We start from the raw sequence: 21,312 nt of genomic DNA on the forward strand, positions 1-21,312 counted from the left end.
CCATCACCTGAAAAATGTTCTCAGATGTCTGATCCTGAATTAAGTGTTTCTGCCTATTTATTCACTTGATCCTTTGTACGTATATATTCACTACCTCTTGTCACATTTTATTTTAGTCTTTAAAAATATCAATAGCAAGAATAACAATGATAATAAATGGATTTTGTTTGACAAATACTCACTATGACTAGGCACTTTGCCAAGCATTTCACATGTATTAAACATTTGGTCCTCACAGGAATCCCAGGAAGAAGCTACTGTTATTGCCTCTATTTTAAAGGAGAAACTGAGGCACAGAGAGGTCATTTATGGGTCACTCCATTTATGCATACTCCAGTATTCTTGCCTGGAGAATCCTCATAGACAGAGGAGCCTGGCGGGCTGTAGTCCATGGGGTCGCAGAGTCGGACACGACTGAAACAACCTAGCACATACCTTGGGAGGGGCTTCCCTGGTGGCTCAGATAGTAAAGAATCTACCTGCAAAGCAGGAGACCCAGGTTCAATCTCTGGACTGGGAAGATCCCCTGGAGAAAGGAATGGCAACCCACTTCAGTATTCTTGCCTGAAGAATTCCACAGACAGAGGAAACTGGTGAGCTATAGTCCACACGTCTTTTTGGGGTCAAAAAGAGTAGAATGTGACTGAGTGACTAAGCACACACATACCTTGGCAATGAGCTCCCTTTGGTTTGAAGGGGTACTAATACCATGAAGTTTAGTCAGTGCCTATCACAGAGGTACAAAACAGGCACTAAAAGAAGGATGAGATGAATCAATAATGCAACTCAGAAATTATAGGTTTAATCTGATCATCACAAAACAGCATAATCCTGATTTCCAGGTGGTGCAGAGGTAGAGAATCCCACTTCCAATGCAGGAGACACAAGAGACGCAGATTCAATCCCTGGGTCAGGAAGATCTCCTGGAAAAGGAAAAGGCAACCTACCCCAGTATTCTTGCCTGGAAAACCCCATGGACAGAGGAGTCTGGAAAGCTACAGTCATGGGGTTACAAAAAGTCAAACACAACTGAATGAATGCACATGTTCACACAAGTGGTTCCTGCTTGACCACCTACATTTGTCTTTCAGATGTGGATTCATTATGTTTTGGTGCCATTCAAGGGACTGTCACTAGATGCTGAATATATAATAGGCACCTCAACATTCATTTTACATAAATTGCCTCATTTAAGAACTTACAACAACCTACGAGGTAAGGACACTTGTTACTCAGTTTCAAAGGTGCAGGAAAACCAAGGCTCCGAGATGTTAAGAAGCTTACCCAAGGTGACCTAGCTGGGAAGTGATGAATCTGGTGTTCAGAGCCATGCAGCTTTCCCCAGAGCCCTCAAAATTCAACTGGCATTGTATGTCTTCTCTGCTAACAGGCAGATACAGAGGGAGAACACGATAAATGAGGAGAGAATGAGGCAGATACAGAGAAAGCAGGAAGGGACATCATTTCCTGAATAGTTTAAATACTTAGGCTGCTCTATATCCCAACTTTTCTTTAAGGCTCATTGTTTCAATAATATCTATTCAAAGTGCCTTGAGATGTTAAGTACTTAAAAAAAAAAAAAAACCTGAGAAAAGACTAACCCCCTGCTTAGTGACAAATTATGTGTAATTTACAATATAAAAATTTACTTTAATGTTTGTTCAAGCTTTTAGGTTCAAAACAATATTCTTAATTGCATTGCCACAGTGGCATGGCAGACCGTGATGCCTCTTTCATCTCTATAGGATGTTTTCTGTTAAGATTTATGAATAGATCTGTATATAACACTAGCCTTAGCATTCAAAGTAGCCCTACTAATGCAATTATTTCTTGTCCTGGAATCTCCTACCAGGAGTTCAGCAAAACTGTGAGTACAGATGGCATGCAGTCATTCTGCAATCACTTGCAATTGTTTATCTGTTCCCACCACAACCTTGAAATTCCTTTTTCAGAAATCACAAATGATCCTTTGCTCACCCAAAACTAATGGTCTCTTCTCAGCCATCATTTTCCTGGAAGTTGCTGAACCATTTGATATCAACCACTCATCCCTCTCTTCGTGGAGTTCCTTACTGCCTGAGCGTCTGTATCTTGAATAATGGGTACCTTTTAATTTCACCATTTATTTACAAATTTATTATTTAGCTGGCTGAGGTCCCCAAATTCTCTAGACTTCAGGGTCAATTTTCCTGTTGATATCTCAAATAAAAATGGTTCAAACCCTCTTCCAGTGACATAATGGGAAAACAAGTTTTGTAAAAAAAAACAAGTTTTTTACCCTAGAGATTTTGACAGTCCATTTGAGAACCCCTAGTGCAAGATTATCAGTTGCGGGGTCAATGTCCATAACTCCACATTGAAATAGGCCTGCAGAGGAACAGAACACAGACCAAGCTTTCTAAAGTAGGCATGGGACAACTTCATCTCTAATCATCAGACTCGTGTGTCTCTGCTTTATTTGACTTCTACGTGTTGAGTATGAACAAACTACATTTCCGCATACTTTGGAGATTGGGAAATGTGACAGACAGGAAGTAAGAAATAGAAAGAAAATGCGAGTCCTCTTTATTTTATAAGAAGTCAGCATTCTTTCAGACCTTGTCTTTTAAACACTACTTAAAGAGGGATGAGTATAACCTCAGAAAACACCTAGTAATGACATGAAACTGAAGGTTTGAAACTGTTAGTCACTCAGTCGTGTCTGACTCTTTGCCACCCCATGTACTGAAGCCTGCCAGGCTCCTCTGTCCATGAGATTCTCCAGGTAAGAATGCTGAAGTGGGCTGCCATTCCATACAATTGTACAAAATAGTAAGGAAATGAAAATCATGTTTTAGAGAGGTCCACAACAAGCTGTGGAAAATTCTCAAAGAGATGGGAATACCAGACTACCTTACCTGCCTCCTAAAAAATCCATATGAAGGTCAAGAAGCAACAGTTAGAACCAAACATGGAACAACAGACTGGTTCCAAATCAGGAAAGGCTGTATATTATCACCCTGCTTATTTAACTTATATGCAGAGTACATCATGTGAAATACCAGGCTAGATGAAGCACAGGCTGGAATAAAGGTTGCCAGGAGAAATATCAATAACCTCAGATATACAGATGACACTACCCTTATGGTAGAAAACAAAGAGGAGCTAAAGAGCCTCTTGGTGAAAGAGGAGAGTGAAAAAGCTGGCTTAAAACTCAACATTCAAAAATTAAGATCATGTCCTCTGGACCTATCACTTCATGGCAAATAGATGGGGAAACAATGGAAACAGTGACAGAATTTATTTTCTTGGATTCCAGAATCACTGCAGATGGTGACTGCAACCATGAAATTAAAAGACACTTCCTCCTTGGAAGAAGAGCCATGACAAACCTAGACAGCATATTAAAAAGCAGAGACATTACTTTGCCAACAAAAGTCCATATAGTCAAAGCTATGGTGTTCCCAGGAGTCATGTATGTATGAGAGATTTGGACCATAAAAGAAGCTGAGCACTAAAGAATTGATGCTTTTGAATCTGGTGTTGGAGAAGACTCTTGAGATTCCCTTGGACTGCAAGGAGATCAAACCAGTCAATCCTAAAGGAAATCAATCTTGAATATTCATTAGAAGGACTGATGCTGAAGCTTTAATACTTTGGCCACCTGATGTGAAGAGTTAACTCCTTAGAAAAGACCGGATGCTGGGAAAGACTGAAGGCAGGAGGAGAAGGGGCCGACAGAGGATGAGATTGTTGGATGGCATCACTGACTCAATGGACATGAGTTTGAGCAAGCTCTGGGAGATGGTGAAGGATAGGAAGCCTGGCGTGCTGCTGATAACGGGGTCACAAAGTCAGACACAACTGAGCGATTGAACGAACAACAATTCACTCTCTGGATTTTCAAGGAATAAAAATCGTGTGAGGCAGAGTATGCAGTCACACACACATACACACACACACGTATTAATGTTCACAATGCTTCCACCACAACCAAACCACCTGCTGTGATTTAGCCTGAACTGGTATGAAAGCTCTGTTGGAAATATCAGCACTTACACTCGTGCTGTTCACAAACATTTCTTCCATTGAGACAGCTCTCAGATTCTCCCTCAGGAATACGGAAGGGCGGGAAGAATGGTGAGTCAGTCCTGAGCTGAATGTGGGCATTTGCTGCGCAGCTACACACAGTATCACAAGGTGATGTTCAGAAATCACCAGAATCGTGTTACATTTTTTAAACTAAGACTGGCCAGAGAGGTCTAGTAACTGGCATTTCCTCTGCCAACTGCAGTAGCAAGTGTCAAATCAGAGAACTCAGTGTAGGCTTTGGTTCCAAGGGCAAGTAAGTAACAGGGAAAAGAAAACAAGCAAGGACTCGGGGGTCACCAGGCTATAGAATCAACTAAGGAAAGGTAATGAATAAAATCACATGCCCTAGATGTGCACTTGGACATGTCCTGGGTGGGGGGGTGGAGTTCCATTGTCCTGGCTGGTGAGTGAATGGGTCAGTCTGGTCACAAAGCACAATATTGGCATGGAAAGGAGCCTGTAGGGAAGTACCATATGCATATTTCTCAAAAAAATATTGAATGAAAGACTAAAATGTCACTGAAAGGTTATTAGGCCCATTTCTCTGCCTGTGAGAAGGATAAATGTTATACTGATATGCTGTGCTTTTTTTACACATTTGTAAGAGGAGACATTCTTGTCAATCTTTTATATAATACTTTGATCAACTAAAATCTACTTGTCCCATCCCTGTTTTCTTTATGACATTTTTAATACTATTTACATTGACATGAAGCATAGTTTTCCTGTCAGTTGAGCCCGTTGGTATGGCAACGTTTAATATCTTAAAGAAATGTCTGTCAGCATCATGATGGAAAAAGTAGTACTGGTACATTGTACCAGTATGAATCATCACCACCTTCAGCAACCACCATGACAAAACATTATCATAATGATAGTAATAGTAATAACAACAACAGCATCACATACAACAATTGAAGTAGAGAAAGCAGAGACTTGGCAGTCAGCCAGCCCAAGACTCACATATCCTGATCTCTTTCTGGCTCAATAACCTTGAGTAGATCCTTTCTTATCTAGAAAAAGAAGCTAACTATACATAATGCGTAGGTTATGCAAGTTCATAGAGATGGAGGGGGTATATGAATGTGTTATTTTATTTTTTATTTTTTGTGTGTGTGTGTAATAAAGTTTTATTAAAGTATAAAGGAGCTAGAGAAAGCTTCTGACATAGGCATCAGAAGGGGGCAAAAGAGTACCCCCTTTGCTAGTGTTAGCAATGGAGTTATATACTCTCCAATGAATCCAAAGAATGTCTGGAGGCTGTAAAGACTTCACCAGACCCACTCCCATAATTTATGTTTTAAGATAACAGAGTTAGCCAGAAGGTTTAATCCAAAGACTGTCCTCAGGCAGGACACATTATTGTTATATAATCCTAAGGAATGTAGAGGAAAAAAAGTAAAAAAGTTTGTCCCTTCTTCCTCCTTGAACATCCCAGACCTCTCTCTCCTTGGGGACCCCTAGACTTCTTATCAACCTGCCTAGGAAATGACTCTCATTCCCCTCTTTTCTTTTAGGAGAATTATGTTGCGTAGGGAAAAGGGGCGTCATTCTCATTCCATAACTGCTTCCGAGCTGACAAGGTGCATTGTCCCTAAATTGGTGAGGTGACATATTCTCCTAATCCTCATAGCGAGGATGTCTGATCCTGGGGCTCCAAGTAATAGTTGGAGGAGGCTGTGGCACTCATAGGAGCTCGGACAACTATTTGTAAATTAAAAGCTTTTAGACGGTTAGAAAACCCCATTATACAGTTACAGACGTAAGGCAAAATAGTCGTTAAACCAAGTCAAAATCAAAATGAAAAGTCACATTATGTCCATAGTTACATCAGTCCATCTTAAGGTTGTTAGATGTTATCAGTTTAAGAAGAGGTATCACATGGGATTGTTGAAGGTATTTGCAGACTTGGAGAAAGTCTTTTTCCTTGAAGTGGAGATGTCCACCACGGGAAGTCTTCCACTGATGAAGAGGGGAGTGCTCCGCAGACCCAGCAGTTAGACCAGTTGTGGAATGCAGCATAGGAGTGAGCCAAGGACAGGAAGGCATTGTCTTGAGGATCAAACGGCAGACTCAGGTTTTCTGGAGTCAGCAGAAGTAGGCTCACATAGATTATCAGGCCCATCTTGTCCTGAAGGATTCCGGACGAGCCCCCAGGATGAAAGGTTGTTGCTGAACGATGAGACATGGGATTCTTGGCCTCCGGAGGAGATGAATTCAATCCGGGGCCAGAGACAAGGCTGGATCGCTCAGAGCTTTTGTGTAATAAAGTTTTATTAAAGTATAAAGGAGATAGAGAAAGCTTCTGACATAGGCATCAGAAGGGGGCAAAAGAGTACCCCCAGAATGTGTTATTTTTTTAAAAATGCCCTGCGTGTATTTTCCAGCACATGGTTGACTTCTAATACATGATAGTTCCCATATCTATTTTCATGATCCCAAAGCAAGTTGAGTAACTTTTGAAGAGTTTTAAGGAGAGGAAGGTGGTATTACAAACTGATGAGTCAGGCTTGTTCCAGTTCTTTTCTCCCACACACACCAGCATTATGCCCTAGAACCATTTGGATTCATTCTCTGTCAACAATAGGGATGCTGTTGTGAACTGCACCGAGTCCATTTGAGGATTCTGTCCTCACATAGATTCCTCTCTTAGCCATCAAGGAGTAAGATACTTCCATAAGTCAAAGCTGAGAGCAAAACACTGTGTCATTCAGAAAAATAATGATCCAAACAGCTTTAAAAATAGAGAATGGGAGGGAGTTTATACACAGTAACATATACAGATTCAGTTCTTACATGAAAGGCAGTGTGCTAAGAATTTCATATACAGAAATTTGTTTAATCTTCAGAACCAGCATTGGAGGTGGAAACCTACTGATCTCCACTTTACAGAGGAGGAGACAGAAATCTTAGCAACCCTGAAGCTGATTGTCCAAAGTCATAACAATTAGCAAGTAGATAGCAAAAATTCAAATCCAGAATGGACTTTTTCCAGCTCATATGCTCCATCTTAAATTTATCCTACCCAGAAGAAAGGAAAAACATACTATAAACAGAGATGGGGAAAAGTCAGGAAGAAAGAGAGAGAGAAACAAACACTAAAGACATGGACACAAAGGGGAAGAAATTTTAATGAAAACCTATCCTTTATAAAAAATATTAATTCTTTTGTGTTTCTGAAAGTATGCACATATATATGCATATATACATAAGCATATGTGCCTGTACATTTTTATGATCTTATATGCATTTTTCCAGTTTTACTGAGAAATTATTGACATACATTATTATATAAGTGTAATTATGCATTACTGTGGTTTGATTTAAATATATTGTGAAATAATGACCACAATTGATTTAGTTAATATCCATCTTCTCATATAGATACAATAAAAAGAAAAGCAAAAACTTCTCCTTGTAGTGAGAACTCTTAGGGTCCACTCTTGCAACAACTTTCCCATCTATCCTATCATAAAGTAGTGTTAACTATAATCCTCCCATTGTATATTGCATCTCTAGTACTTAGTTAACTCTTAAATGAAAGTTTGTACCTTCTTCCAGTCCCTCCTCTGACCTCACACCATGCCTCTGGTAATTGGAAATATGTTCTCTTTTTCTATGAGTATGGTGTTTTTGTTTTGTTTTGTTTTTAGATTCTACATTTAAGTGAGATCATTCAGTGTTTGTCTTTGACTAATTTCACTTAGTGTAATGCCATGTTGCTGCAAATGATAGGATTTCCTCTTTTTTATGGTCAAATAATATTCCACTGATGTAGTCACTACAATTTCTTTGTCCATTTATTCATTGATGAACCCTTAGGCTGTTTCCATGTCTTGGTTATTATATCATAAACATGGAAGTGCAGATTTCTTTTCGAGTTAGTATTTTCATTTCCTTTGGATATATCTCCAGCAGTGAAATTGCTGAGTTATTAGGTAGAACCTCCATATTGTTTTCCATAGTAGCTCTACCAATTTACAATCCCACCAAAAGTGCACAGAGGTTCCCTTTTCTCAACATCCATGCCAGCATTTGTTGTCTCTTGTCTTTTCATTGATGGCCATTCTAACCGGCATAGAGTGATATGTCTTTGTGGTTTTAATTTGCACTTTCCTAAGAACTTGTAATGTCAAGCATCTTTTCATGTATCTGTTGATCATATGAATAGCTTCTTGGAAAAATGTCTATTCAAATCCTCTTCCTATTCTTAAATTGGATTTTATTTTCCGTTGAGTTGTATGAGTTATCTACATAGTTTCAGTGTTAACTCCTTATCTGATATGTGGTTTACAAATATTAATATTTTTTCCCATTCCATAGGTTACCTTTCCACTTTGTTGGTAGTTTCTTTTCTATGCAGAAGTTTTTTAGTTTGGTTTAGTTCCACTTGTTTATTTTTTATTTTGTTGCTGTGCTTTAGGTGTGATTTCCAAAAAGCTTTAAAAAGACCCACATTAAGGAAGCTTTTTTCCCATGATTTCTTCAAGGAGTTTCATGGTCTTAGGTCTTACATATAAACCTTTTTTGTGAGTAGTATAAGATATGAGTTAAGTTGCATTCTTTTAGAAAGAGCACAGTTGCGAAGATCCCCTGGAGAGGGAATGACTATGCACTCCAGTATTCTTGCCTGAAGAATCCCATGTTCGGAGGAGTCTGGTGGGCTACAGTCCATAGGATCACAAAGAGTCAGACATGATGAGTGACTAAGCACACACATGCCGAGTTTAGAACCTTATTCTCAAAAGAAGGGTCTTTCTACAGCCTGTCATTCATGCTGGCTTAATCTGATGTTACTTTTCTGTTCACAGTCTCAGTGTGAAATGTTTTCAGTTTGCATCTCTGCTGCCCTTGGTGGATGAAGTTCATACCTTTAGTGGAATTATTTTCATACTGGAATTACCCCCAGGAATTCAATAGAATCTGAAGTAGCAATAGTTTATTATCACTCAACAACATTTTCAATGTGATATATGCTCACTCTGTAATTTTTAAATTCTGTATCTCAAGGATCACAAGTCATTCTTTCTTTCCCAAACGTAATGCTTTCTTCTCAGACTTCAGTTACATTATGGATCTTTTCTTTTTTTTTAAACACTTGATCCTACCCACCTCTTTGTACCTAGTCTTCTACACTTTTATAATCTTTTGACTTCATTTCATGTTTTTAGCAATAAAAGTTTTTAAACATCCAAATGACACCATTCTCAGATTTTAAAAATCAGCTCTCCTCGGATACCAGTCACCTCCCCTATTGTGTCAAAAAGCCAAGGTCTACATGGTTCTGGTGAAGTTTCCTCCTTCTCTTCTCCTAAGTATAAACTCAGGTCTCCGGGATCAACTGAAGTTGAACTCCTTGGGCACAGTGATTAGTTCAAAAGTGGGCAGTTCTAGAATGCTCATCAATCTTAGGAATTTTTTTCACACTTTGTGGGGTGAGGTGTCTCTTTCCTTCTGAGCTGGAATCTGGAGAGATGCAAGTACTCAGGTGCTGGCAGCCATTCTGTCACCAAGTGTTAGGTGAGAATTCATCAGCCTACGAGAGAGGGATGAGCCATGACGGACAGATAATATTGCCTTTGCATCTCACTACCAGGAATGGTTTCACAAGCCATGGCATCAGGGCAACCACACATGGCCCTACAAAGTTTAATGCTTTGAAATCACTCTTCTGAATTGTTAATGATTGTATCTTCAAAGTGTGAGTGAAGTCCAGTCGGACAGTAGAGCACCAGAAGCCCAGCTCGTGAGTGGTTCTGCCTCCTGCCAGCTCCTTCCCTCCCTAGGGCAAGCTCTCACCTGCTTGCTCCCTGGTTCCTATGCCTTGGGCACCACCCCAGTTCCTGATCCCTGTGCTTTTTTTTTTTTTTTTTTTTTTTTTTACTGCAATGAGTCTTTGTTGCAGAGCACAGTCTCTTCATTGCTGTGTGCCAGCTTTCTCTAGGTGCGGGGCGCAGGGGCTATTCTCTAGCTGCCGTGCACGAGCTTCTCATTGCAGTGGCTTCTCTTATTGCAGAGTAGGGCTCTCAGCTCTGCAGGCTTCTGTAGTTGCTGCTCGCAAGCTTTAGAGTGCAGGCTCAGTCGTTGTGGCACGCAGGTTTAGTTGCCCTGCAGCATGTGGGATCTTAGCTCCCAGACCAAGGATCAAACTCATGCCCCCTGCATTAGCAGGCAGATTCTTCACCACCTGACCACCAGGGAAATCCCCTGATCCCTGTACTCTCTGACCCTTCTTCAATAGCTGTTGTCCTCTGCCATGTTCCGTCTTGGGGTAGCCTGGAAGTGAGACAGAATGAGGGGTCTCAATACACCATTACCCTTAGCCCCCAGCAGGTACCGGGATGCAATTAGGAAGAAGGTTGGGTTGGCAGATGCCTCAAAACATCCTAGAGTGGGGCTAAGTGGTGAGCACTCTACCCCAGGATGGGAGCACCAAAGTGTGCTCAGCAGTCATTCAACGCAGCAGGACCTGAGTGGGGTCCCAGAGTGGAGGCTGCAATACCTTGTGTGGGGGGTTGGTCAACATGTTCACCATGGATGGGGCAGTGGAAAAAGAGGTTGATTTTTGCCTCCTCCAGAGGACTCCTAAAGTTTTATTTTTCACTAGATCATGCATATTCTATAGCTGGCCCTGCATTTCATCCTTGGATCTTTCAGCTAGCATGAGAGAGTCAATTCTATTTTTTGTTTAGGATTCTTCAAGTTAGATTTTCTGTCAGAGGTCTAGTGGGCATACCCATGTTTTCTGCTCAGTTCTGGGCCAGCTGACACATGTCAGTCTCTGGTCACCACTCTGGCGACAGCTGTTTTCTGTCCTCACCAACCACCTGTTGCCTCATATCAGTGCTTCTTCGTGCTACTGAGCTACCCATTCCTCTGAGCCCAAGGAGTGGGTGTTAGGCTCTCCCTTAATCCCCTTAAAGCACAGCTGAAACCAGGCTGTTCAAAAATGAGCTTCAGGACCTAAAAAAGGTAATACGATAAAGGCATGTGAATCTAAGAGCTCAGTTATCGACTCTGAGCTCATCAGGTCCTTCCCCTCAGCCCCTGCTCTGCCACCATGTTGCAGAAGCCATATGAGACCCCTTGATGGATGAAGGTGTTGCACATATGCCCACGCCCACAAGAATCGAACCCACATTGTCCCGAGGCCCTTAGACAGGGGGACCTCCCTGGCAGTCCTTCTCAAGAGCTGCAAAGCAAAAATGTTAATGGTGCCCCTGGCTTTTAAATTAAATCTGACCCCATTTGCAGCCATCAACATTTTAGAAATATAGTAGCAATTCAGTCACAGGGTACCTACATATATAACACACCTCTTATTTCATATTTGTAATTTGTAAAAATTTCTGTTTCCAACAATTCAGAGGGAAATTATAGACTGGTCTTACTCAACAGTATAGATGTTGTTGAGTAATAGCACTCTGCCTTATGTGTTAGCAAAAGGAATTCAGGATTGTTATGACTAAATAGGACTTATGGAAGAATTTGAACAATAGTCAAATATTAGAAAATCTATTGTAAAAACAATTATATAATCCTCTCAAAAATATAGGAAAATTTAGTACCAAGTTATGATTTTGAAACAAACAAACTTTTGGGAAACTAGCCATGGAAAGGAATATCCTTACCCTAACAAAAGTTACCTATAAATGGTGAAGATTTAGTACCTTTTCTATTAAACTCAGGATCAAGATATGGGTTCCATTATTATATCTTGTATTTAACTCTATTCTGAAGATCATAACGAGCAAGCTAAGGAAGGAGGGAGGGAGGAAAGCGGGAAAAAAGGAAGAAAAATAACTGTAAGGAAAGAATCAAAGTGAAAAAGTGAAAGTGAAAGTCACTCAGTCATGTCCAACTCTTTGCAACCCCGTGGACTATACAGTCCATGGAATTCTCCAGGCCAGAATACTGGAGTGGGTAGCCTTTCCCTTCTCCAGGAGATCTTCCCAACCCAGAGATCGAACCCACATCTCCCGCATTGCAGGCAGATTCTTTACCAGCTGAACCACACGGAAAGAATCAGAAGTCTTCACAAATTATAGTGTCCTTGTTGAAAATGAAAGGACATGAATATTGACAGGTGATTTATTAGAAATAATGAGAATGTTTATCAGTATTGTTAGGTAACAGATCAATTTCAGAATACACAAAATATTTAAGGCAACAGTGTCCCGTAACTAGTAAAAACAAATTAGGAAATGTAATTTTTAAAGACTCATGATAGTAAAAGTTATATAAGATATTATAAGAAATTTCTTAAAATGTACAGGAAGATATAAAATAAGACCTACATAAAAGATGAAATAGACCATGTTGATGAATGGGAGGATTTACTATTTCAAATATACCAAATCTCCTTCAATTAATCTGATGTGAGTCTTATACTAAAATAAATCATTTACTCTATCATATATTATCAAAATCCCAAAGGATTTCTTTTGCGCACTGGACAGGTTTAACCTGAAATTATTACAGATGAGTAAAGGTGAGAGAAAAAAGGTAAAGATTACTCTAACAAGTAGCAATATTTAATTTGAATCTTTAATAATTATTTCAGAGTGGTGTTGGTGCAGTGATAGTCAAATAGGTCAGTCTTTCTATGCACCATTATTACATTGTTGTAATGAGAGTCCCAAAACATGATCACATATAAATGAGCACTTTCTGTGTTTCACAGTTGACTTTATAATCAGTGAGTGATGGATAGACACTTCAATAATGATACTGAGTTTGAGGAGGTAAAAATGATCATTCATTTACAAAATCAAATACATTTAGATACTCATTTTATACTGGACACAGAAAAGTAGCAATACAGTTGGATGCCACCAATCTACATGTTACAAACACAAGAAGCAATCCTAAAAGTAGTATAGGGACACATATATGAACTTAAAGTGTAAAAACATTCATGGGAAGATTTCTCATCCATTTTAGAATTGTGGAAGGGAGGATATGGGAGGTCTTTAGCTGCATCTCTAATTCTATCTCTTTGCAAAAAAAATAAGAAACATGGCTGAATACAAAGTTTAATAATGTGGTCAAAAGGTATAGTAATATCCTTTTGTAACTTTTTGTACTTTTCTCTATATTGAAATAGCCTATAATTTAGGAGGGGAAAAAAGCAATTACTATAATGGACAGGTCAGTTAACATGTATTTATCCACTGAATTCACCACTTAAGCAGAATAAAGGAGAAGGAAAAAAACATATGAACATTTCAATAAATGTAGAAAAAGCTTCTGTTAAAGTCAATAACTATTTGTGATAAGCAGGGAAAAACATTCAGTATATTAGGAATAGAAGTAAGCTCTCTAATCTGATAAAGGACATTAAACAAAGTACAACTCACATAATAACCATAATAACTTTTTACTAAATATTTAATGTTTTACCCTCTATATACAGAATCAAGAGAAATAAATTCACTCTTACTTCATCCAGTCAACATTGCACTGGAGGCTCTAGTCAGGGAAAAGGCAAGAAAAAATGAAAGACATACCATTAGAAAAGTAAACTTTATCATTGTTTTTATTCACAAATGACATGATTAGATGCATAGAAAAACCAAAGGACTCAACTCATAAACTACTAGTTAGTGAAATTAATAAGGTTTCTGAATACAAGGTCAAAATGTAAAAGCAAATTGTGTTCCAGGGGCAAAAATTTGGAAAATTCATCATAATTCCAAATTTTTGAGAGAAATTGAAGGGGTCATAATTAAATGGAGGATGCATGCATACCAAGTCGCTTCAGTTGTGTCCAACTCTTTGTGACCCTACGAACTGTAGCTCACCAGGCACCTCTGTTGATGGAAGTCTCGAGGCAAGAATACTGGAGTTGGTTGCCATGCCCTCCTCCAGGGGATCTTCCTGACCCAGGGATCGAACCCACATCTCTTATGTCTCCTGCATTGGCAGATATGTTCTTTACCACCATCTCCACCTAGGAAGCCCTAAATGGAGGATATCCACATATAAATAGAAGTATTTCTATAAATATCGATATCTAATAAATATAAACATCCATATTCAAGGAGAAAACAACCTGATATTGCTTTCGTTTCTGTTCGTCTCCAGGCCATCCTCTACATTGTCCAGAATCAGGGGTCTGCAGTGGAGGTGAGCTTGGTTTGACATCCCTGGTTTAACACTCCTGAGCAGTTGCCTTGCTATTTGAAGCGGAGGTTATAAGCGAGACCGCTGTAAAGGATACGGATGAGACTCCTCGCAGATTTTTGGGTATCTGTTTGCAGTGTCTGCTTGACCCTCTCTTGGTTTCCTGCAGTTGGTGGCTGGGCTGTCTTCACCTACTTGCGCAGGGAGTTCAAAGTGCCTAGAGATTTCCATTGTGTAGGGTGGCCCTAAACCCATGACTGATGGGCACGGGAGTATGAACGCTAAAAGCAAGCCCCCTCGCTTCAGGTCGGGATAACTGAGACATCACTTCCACTCTGAAAGCCCCTGGCAGGTGAACTGGAAGCTGTTGTAATCCCTCCCTGCTTGGTTTCTGGCCGGGCCTGCCCTGCTTCCTCCATTTCCAGATTGTCTTCTGGGTGCAGCGCCTTCTAAATAAACACTTTGCACATGAACCCTCATCTCAGGATTTACTTCTTGAGACCTGACCTAAGACACTCCACTTTGCCAAATTTAGATTTCAAATATTGCTTGTCATATTTAAATTTCAAACAGAGTATTTTTAAACTGCATTTACTAACCCGATTTGGTTTTTACCACTTCCTTCTGGTTTATTCTTCTGTTTTGTTTACTGACCTTCTTTGCCCTGCCAGTGAAAGCATTTGAGGGTTTAACCCCTGACCTATGGGCTGTCCACCAGGGGAGGCTGATTTAGGGCCCTTGACATCTCACCTCATTATACCTGTCCCGCTTCATCTCCCACCTCGGTCTCAGGCACCTTCATTTCCTGCGACCACTTAATGTCATCACATCCCCCATCCCTGCAGGCACTTGCTCAGTGTTGTCCCTCTACCTGTGATTCTTGGTCTGAGTGAAAGATTCTCCCCCACCTTATTTTATTTTTCGTAAGCTCCTTGATTATTTTTATTTTTATGATTACTTTTTGTGTTGGAGTATAATTGCTTTACAGTGTTGTGTTCTGCTGTACGGGTGAATCAGTTATATGTTTTCGCATGTCTCCTCCTTGTTGAGGGATATATCCCCTACTCATGTATGGACAGGGATATATCCCCACTCATAGATCCCCCCAGCCCACCCCCTAGGTCACCACAGCTCTGAGCTGGGCTCCCTGTGCTATACAGGTTCCCATGAGCTGTTTGTTTTACATACTGCAGTGTATATATGCCACGGCTACTGTCCCGATTTGTCTCACCCTCCCTTTCCCCTCTGTGTCCACATGTCCATTCCCCAGGTCTGCACCTCTATTCCTGCCCTGAAAACAGGCTCATCTGTACCATCTTTCTAGAGTCTATTGTATAGAGTGAAGTAAGTCAGAAAGGAAAAAACAAATATTGTATATTAGCACATGTGTATGGAATCTAGAAAGATATTATAATTACTTTTTTATTGAGGTACAGTTAATTTACAGTCTTGTGTTAGTTTCTGCTATACAGCCAAATAAATTAGCTACACATATACATATATCCACTTTTTTTTAAGATTCTACCGCCATACAGGTCATTACAGAGTATTGATAGAGTTCTCTGTGCTGTGTTGTTGGTTCTTATTAGTTATTCTCTCCTACTTTAGATCCACCTAACAAAGTCCTCTTCATCGAGGCCCTCATCAAATGCCCCATCCTCTGGAAAAGCTGTTCCTCCAGCCCTGCCTGGGCTCCCCCAGGACCCTGTCCGCATGTCTGTGACTTGACATAACATACCAGAGTGGAATCGGAAAGACATCTGGGATTAACGTCCTAGAAGGAGAGAGAGGGTGAGGGTGTCTGGGCAGAACAACAGCATGAGAAAAGATCTGGTGGTGGGCTGGGAAGAGGTGGATCGAGTGGAGCATCATGTGTTAGAGAAACCGACTAAAGACCAGCACTGGGGGAGGTTGGAAACCAGGAGGGATGGGGTGGGTGGAAAGTAAGAAGGACAGGCGACCAGAATAAGCAGCAGTTTCTAGTCTGCTATTCATGGATGAACATGGGGAGATAAGGAAATGCCTCCAAAAGGCTTTTGTGTGACTTCCTGAGGCCAGAAGAGTGTGAGCTGCAGGCAGAGGTGGCCGGGATGGCTTCATCATAGGCTTCTCTGCCCAGTTAGTTCATAAAACCGAGGTTCCTTAGGAACCATGGTCACAGGGGCCAGAGCTTGCCTTGACAGCTTCATTTAGGAAAAAAAAAAAAACAAAACTTTATAATAATCGAAAGCCTGAGAACAGAAAGTTTGAAAATTAAAAAGCCCACGGCACTCTCAGGACCCTGTGGCCTCCTTGACTTACAAGTGTTCTTTCTAATTATCTACACCCTAAAGTGGTGGGTCTCAAAGTGTGGTCTCAGGGCCAGCAGCCTCTGAGAACTTGTTAGAAATACAGATCCTTGGGCTAACCAGGCTGTGCTGTGCTGAGTCGCTCAGTCGTGTCCGACTCTTCAAAACGCCGTGGACCATATGCCCACCAGGCTCCTCTGTCCACGGGGATTCTTCAGGTAAGAACACTGGAGTGAGTTTCTCTCCTGCAAGGGATCTTCCCAGGGATCAAACCCAGGTCTCCCACATTGCAACCTACCTAGTCAGAAACTGGAGGTGGGGCCAGAAATACGTTTTCACCAGCCTTTCATATGATTCAAATGCATGTTTAACGCACTGATCGGAAGCCTGCAAAGCCCTCTCAACGTCATTATCACAGTGGTTCTCCCTGGAAACCCCGGATGCATGTTTCTTGTACCCACAGTGCATTGAGGATATTAGGGGTACCGAAGGATGCGATTTCCAGGGTGCAGTTCCAGGCTGCTTGCCTCTGTGGGACAGCCCACTTTCTTTGAGTAGGGTGTGTCTCCCACCATGTTCTCCTGTGGTCCCTGTGAGATCCCCGAACCCTCAAGAGAAAGAAAAGACATCTTTGCCCCCTCTACTCTGAGCATTCCTGTGCTCCATGACAAGCCACAGGACAAACATTCAAAGTGATGACTTGCATGACCCTAACTGCAATGAGAAAATATATTCAGAACAATTCATCTGACTTCAGTTGGAAACCAATGAGGGTGTCCCAGTAGACTTTTGACCCATTAGGGATCCATGTTTCCCCATTTAAAAAATTATGCAGACAGATAAAATAGGCAAGGTTTTTTTTTTAAAACAATAAATAACTATTTAAACTGTAAGAATCACCACCATTTTGATAGGCATCATCGAATGTACTGTCAACACTATACTCCATATGTCATTGGATTCAATCCTCATAACAAATGTACAGACTTGGTTTTTTCTTTCTCTTTGTTCAAAGAGGAAAGCTGAATTTCTCATGTAATCATGGCTATGATCACTCTCTTGCTTCAAATATTTCAGTTAATGTCCATCAATCTACAACAGTGTGTCTCAGCTGTGGTTGCACATTAGAACACCTGGGGGATTTAAAATCCTGATGCCCAGCCCTGACCCCAGACCAGTTAGAATCCCTGGGGAATGGACCTGGTGTTTTTTAAAGTCTTCCAGATGGTTCCAATGCACATTCCAGTTGGAGAATCATGCTTCGGTCTCCTTAGTGTTGCCTACAGATGCTTAAATGCTCTGGCTCCTACCTACCTGTTGAAAACGTGTTCTATTCCTTCTTTCCAGGGCTTAGCATCCTGGTCTCTTTTTCTGTTCCTCAGCTGTGTTTCAATGGCTTCATCACTTCCAAGCCTTTGCGGTTGTTGTTCCTCCTGTCGGGATGCTTCTTTCATTTACTTGTAAAATATTCATTTATTTGGCTGTGTGGCCCTTGGAGTCTCTGGTTGGTGTGCATGGACCCCAGAGCACATGGGCTTAGTAGTCGCCGCCCTCGGACTTAATTACCCTGAAGCACGTGGGATCTTAGTTCCCCGGCTATGAATTGAACCTGTGTCCCCTGTGTTTCCAGGTGGGTTCTTAACTACTGGACTACCAGGGAAGTCCCCTGGATGCTTCTTTTAGCAACTCTTCATGTGGTTGACCCAGCAGCAGCCTTCAGGTCTCAGCCCAAATGTTTCTTCTTCTAACAGCACACCGTTGGCCTCTTCATCTGAAGTGACACTCAGTCTCATTCTCCCTGATCGCTTTGCTTTATCTCTTTGGAAGCATGTTTCACAACCGTGATTATATATTTGCTGAAATTTGTGTTTTGTTGGTCTTAACACCACTTTAATGAAGGACCCATATGATTCTTCGCTACCATATCTTCAGTGTTTGGAAGGGTGTCTGTTTCAACAAATATTGCTGGAATAAATGAATGAAGGAGATTGAATAAACTCAGAGGGTTTAGGTGATAAATCCTCAGCCATATAATTGTATTAATATTGATATTAATATTTGAACTCCAATGTTTTGAATCAAGGTTCATCAGTTTTTCTAATACCTTTGAATTAACCATTTCTGCTTTCACTCTGTTCATACATGTTTAAACAAACAAGGTTAGAAAAAAACATACCGTTCCTAATAAGGAACCTGAAACTTGGTGACTAGGAGTTTACCTTCTGTGATGTGCAAGGAGTACGTGAGTAGGCACAGTACAAAACCAGCTGTGTAAATAGCATCACCTCCAGTCCAATTTAAATGAAGTCAGTAAATTATGCTTCCAGACCCTAGGCCATTTATTACACTGTGCTAGAGGGGAAGAAAAAAAAAAAGAGGAATGTTCAGAAAACTAATTTCTCTGCTCAGGCCTTTCATTAAAAGCCAAATGGAAGGGGGCCCTGTAGAAGAACATGGTGACTGGTATAATTGTGAGAGACACATTCTTTGAAAATTGGAATAATCAGGTGGTGGTTCACCTTCTTTAGTCAGTTCTCATTGTTATCAATAATGGAGGGCCATGAGCTGGGCTGAACCCCAGCCCACAGTGTGCCCTAGAGGAGACACAGAGGGCCAGGCTAGCCCTCTGCCGGCAGAAGCAATAACACTAATGTTAATAACAACAAGTCACCTGTGTCAGCTCTTTGGGAAATAGCTGTTGGGTGTGGGGGAATGTTAATATTTTTCTCCCTCTCCTTTGTTTTCTGACAATAGAAATGCACTTGCAAATAATATTGCATTGGCTTTAATGTGCACAAGAGAGTCAGATTTTACTCTCTTGCTACCACAATAAAATAATCACATCCAGTATTGGTGTCAGAGAGGACTAAGTCTAGGTAGCCATGGCTGAGGTTGGTATCAGTCTTTACGTGACTAGCAGATTCTTTACCATCTGAGCTACCAGGGAAGTAGATTCATCAATTGTTGGGGGTGGGAGGATTGGCTCCAGGACCCCCACTGACACCAAAATTCACAGATGATCCCTTACATAAAATGGCATATTATTTGTGTATAACCTAAGCAATCCTTCTGTGTGACTTAAAAAAAAAATTGTTGATTGATTTGGCTATGCCAGGTCTTAGTTGCAGCATGTGGGATCTCTAATTGTGACATATGAACCCTTAGTTGTGACATGTGAACCCTTAGTTGCAGCTTGTGGGATCTACTTTCCTGACCAGGGATCAAACCCATGTCCTCTGCATTGGAAGCTCAGAATCTTAGTCACTGGACCACCAAGGAAGTCCCCTCTTGTGTGCTTTAAATCGTCTGGAGATTACTTATAAAACCTGATACAATGTAAATGCTATGTAAATAGTTACCAGCATGTGGCAAATTCAAGTTTTGTTTTTTGGAACATTCTGAAACTTTTTTTCCTCCAAATATTTTCAATCTGTAGTTGGTTGACTCTATGGATATGGAGGGCTGACTATATATGCTGATGCTGTAAGGCCTCACACATATAATTTTATTTAAATCTCATAAGAAGTCATTTAATTCGCACCGTGATCTTACCATGTAGAAACTACTACTCTACTGATGCAAATACTAAGAGTCAGAAAGTTCAGTGACTTGCCTGTAATAGTGGATAAGTGGCAGAGCTCTAGTTTGAACACTCTTCTTTCTTCCCTGAACTCCATGCAACCTAGACTAGAAATCACCAGGCTTCTCACAGCAACAGGCATAATGAACCTGGAGATACAAAGCCCAGTTGGCTACCAGGTCACTGTGTGACCTTTGAATGAGCCCTGTCTCCCATCCCATGGCTTGCCAGGCTGGGCAGTTTCTTTCTTGATTCCCACTCTTGTGTGCTTGCCCACTGCAGAGAAGTTACAACAAGACACACAAAACCACCACCTTGTAGACATTTCAAATTAGATTCTTTCATATACCTAGACAGCATATTAAAAAGCAGAGACATTACTTTGCTGACAAAGGTCATCTAGTCAAAGCTATGGTTTTTCCAGTAGTCATGTATGGATGTGAAAGTTGGACTATAAAGAAAGCTGAGCACTGAAGAACTGATGCTTTTGAACTGTGGTGTTGGAGAAGACTCTTGAGAGTCCCTTGGACTGCTAGGAGATCCAACCAGTCCATCCTAAAGGAAATCAGTCCTGACTATTCATTGGAAGGACTGATGTTGAAGCTGAAACTCCAATACTTTGGCCACCTGATGCGAAGAACTGACTCACTGGAAAAGACCCTGATGCTGGGCAAGATTGAAGGTGGGAGGAGAAGGGGACGACAGAGGATGAGATGGTGGATGACATCACTGACTTGATGGACACAAGTTTGAGTAAGCCTTGGGAGTTGGTGACAGACAGGGAAGACTGGCGTGCTGCGGTTCATGGGGTCGCAAAGAGTCGGACACGACTGAGCGACTGAACTGAACAGAACTGATGTGTGAAATCACCTAGTTTGAACATTAATGATGAAAGCAAACTCTAGATGCGAGTCTCAGGGAGATAGAAAAGAGGGGGTGCTGCGGGAAGAGGAGCAGAGGGATACCCCCTGGTCTTCTTGCTGTGGCTCCAGGGAGAGGAGCCAGCGGCTTCTTTCCTCGCCCCCTGCACTGCTCACGAGGGGCACTGGGAAAACAATGAAACCAGCCTGGAGCTGAGAACACAATCACATGAACTTGAAAATGTGGTAAAGACCAAATTAAAGCAGGAAGCCTTAGGCGTAAATACAAATGGATGACTATCACCAAAGCTCTGCGGCAGCAAGTTGAAAAGAAAGTGAGGGGGATTCTTGTGCTACTAAAGTAAAAGCTAAAAAAAAAAAAAAAACA

This window comes from Muntiacus reevesi, chromosome 2 (assembly GCF_963930625.1).
Source record: "Muntiacus reevesi chromosome 2, mMunRee1.1, whole genome shotgun sequence".
Lineage (NCBI taxonomy): Eukaryota > Metazoa > Chordata > Mammalia > Artiodactyla > Cervidae > Muntiacus > Muntiacus reevesi.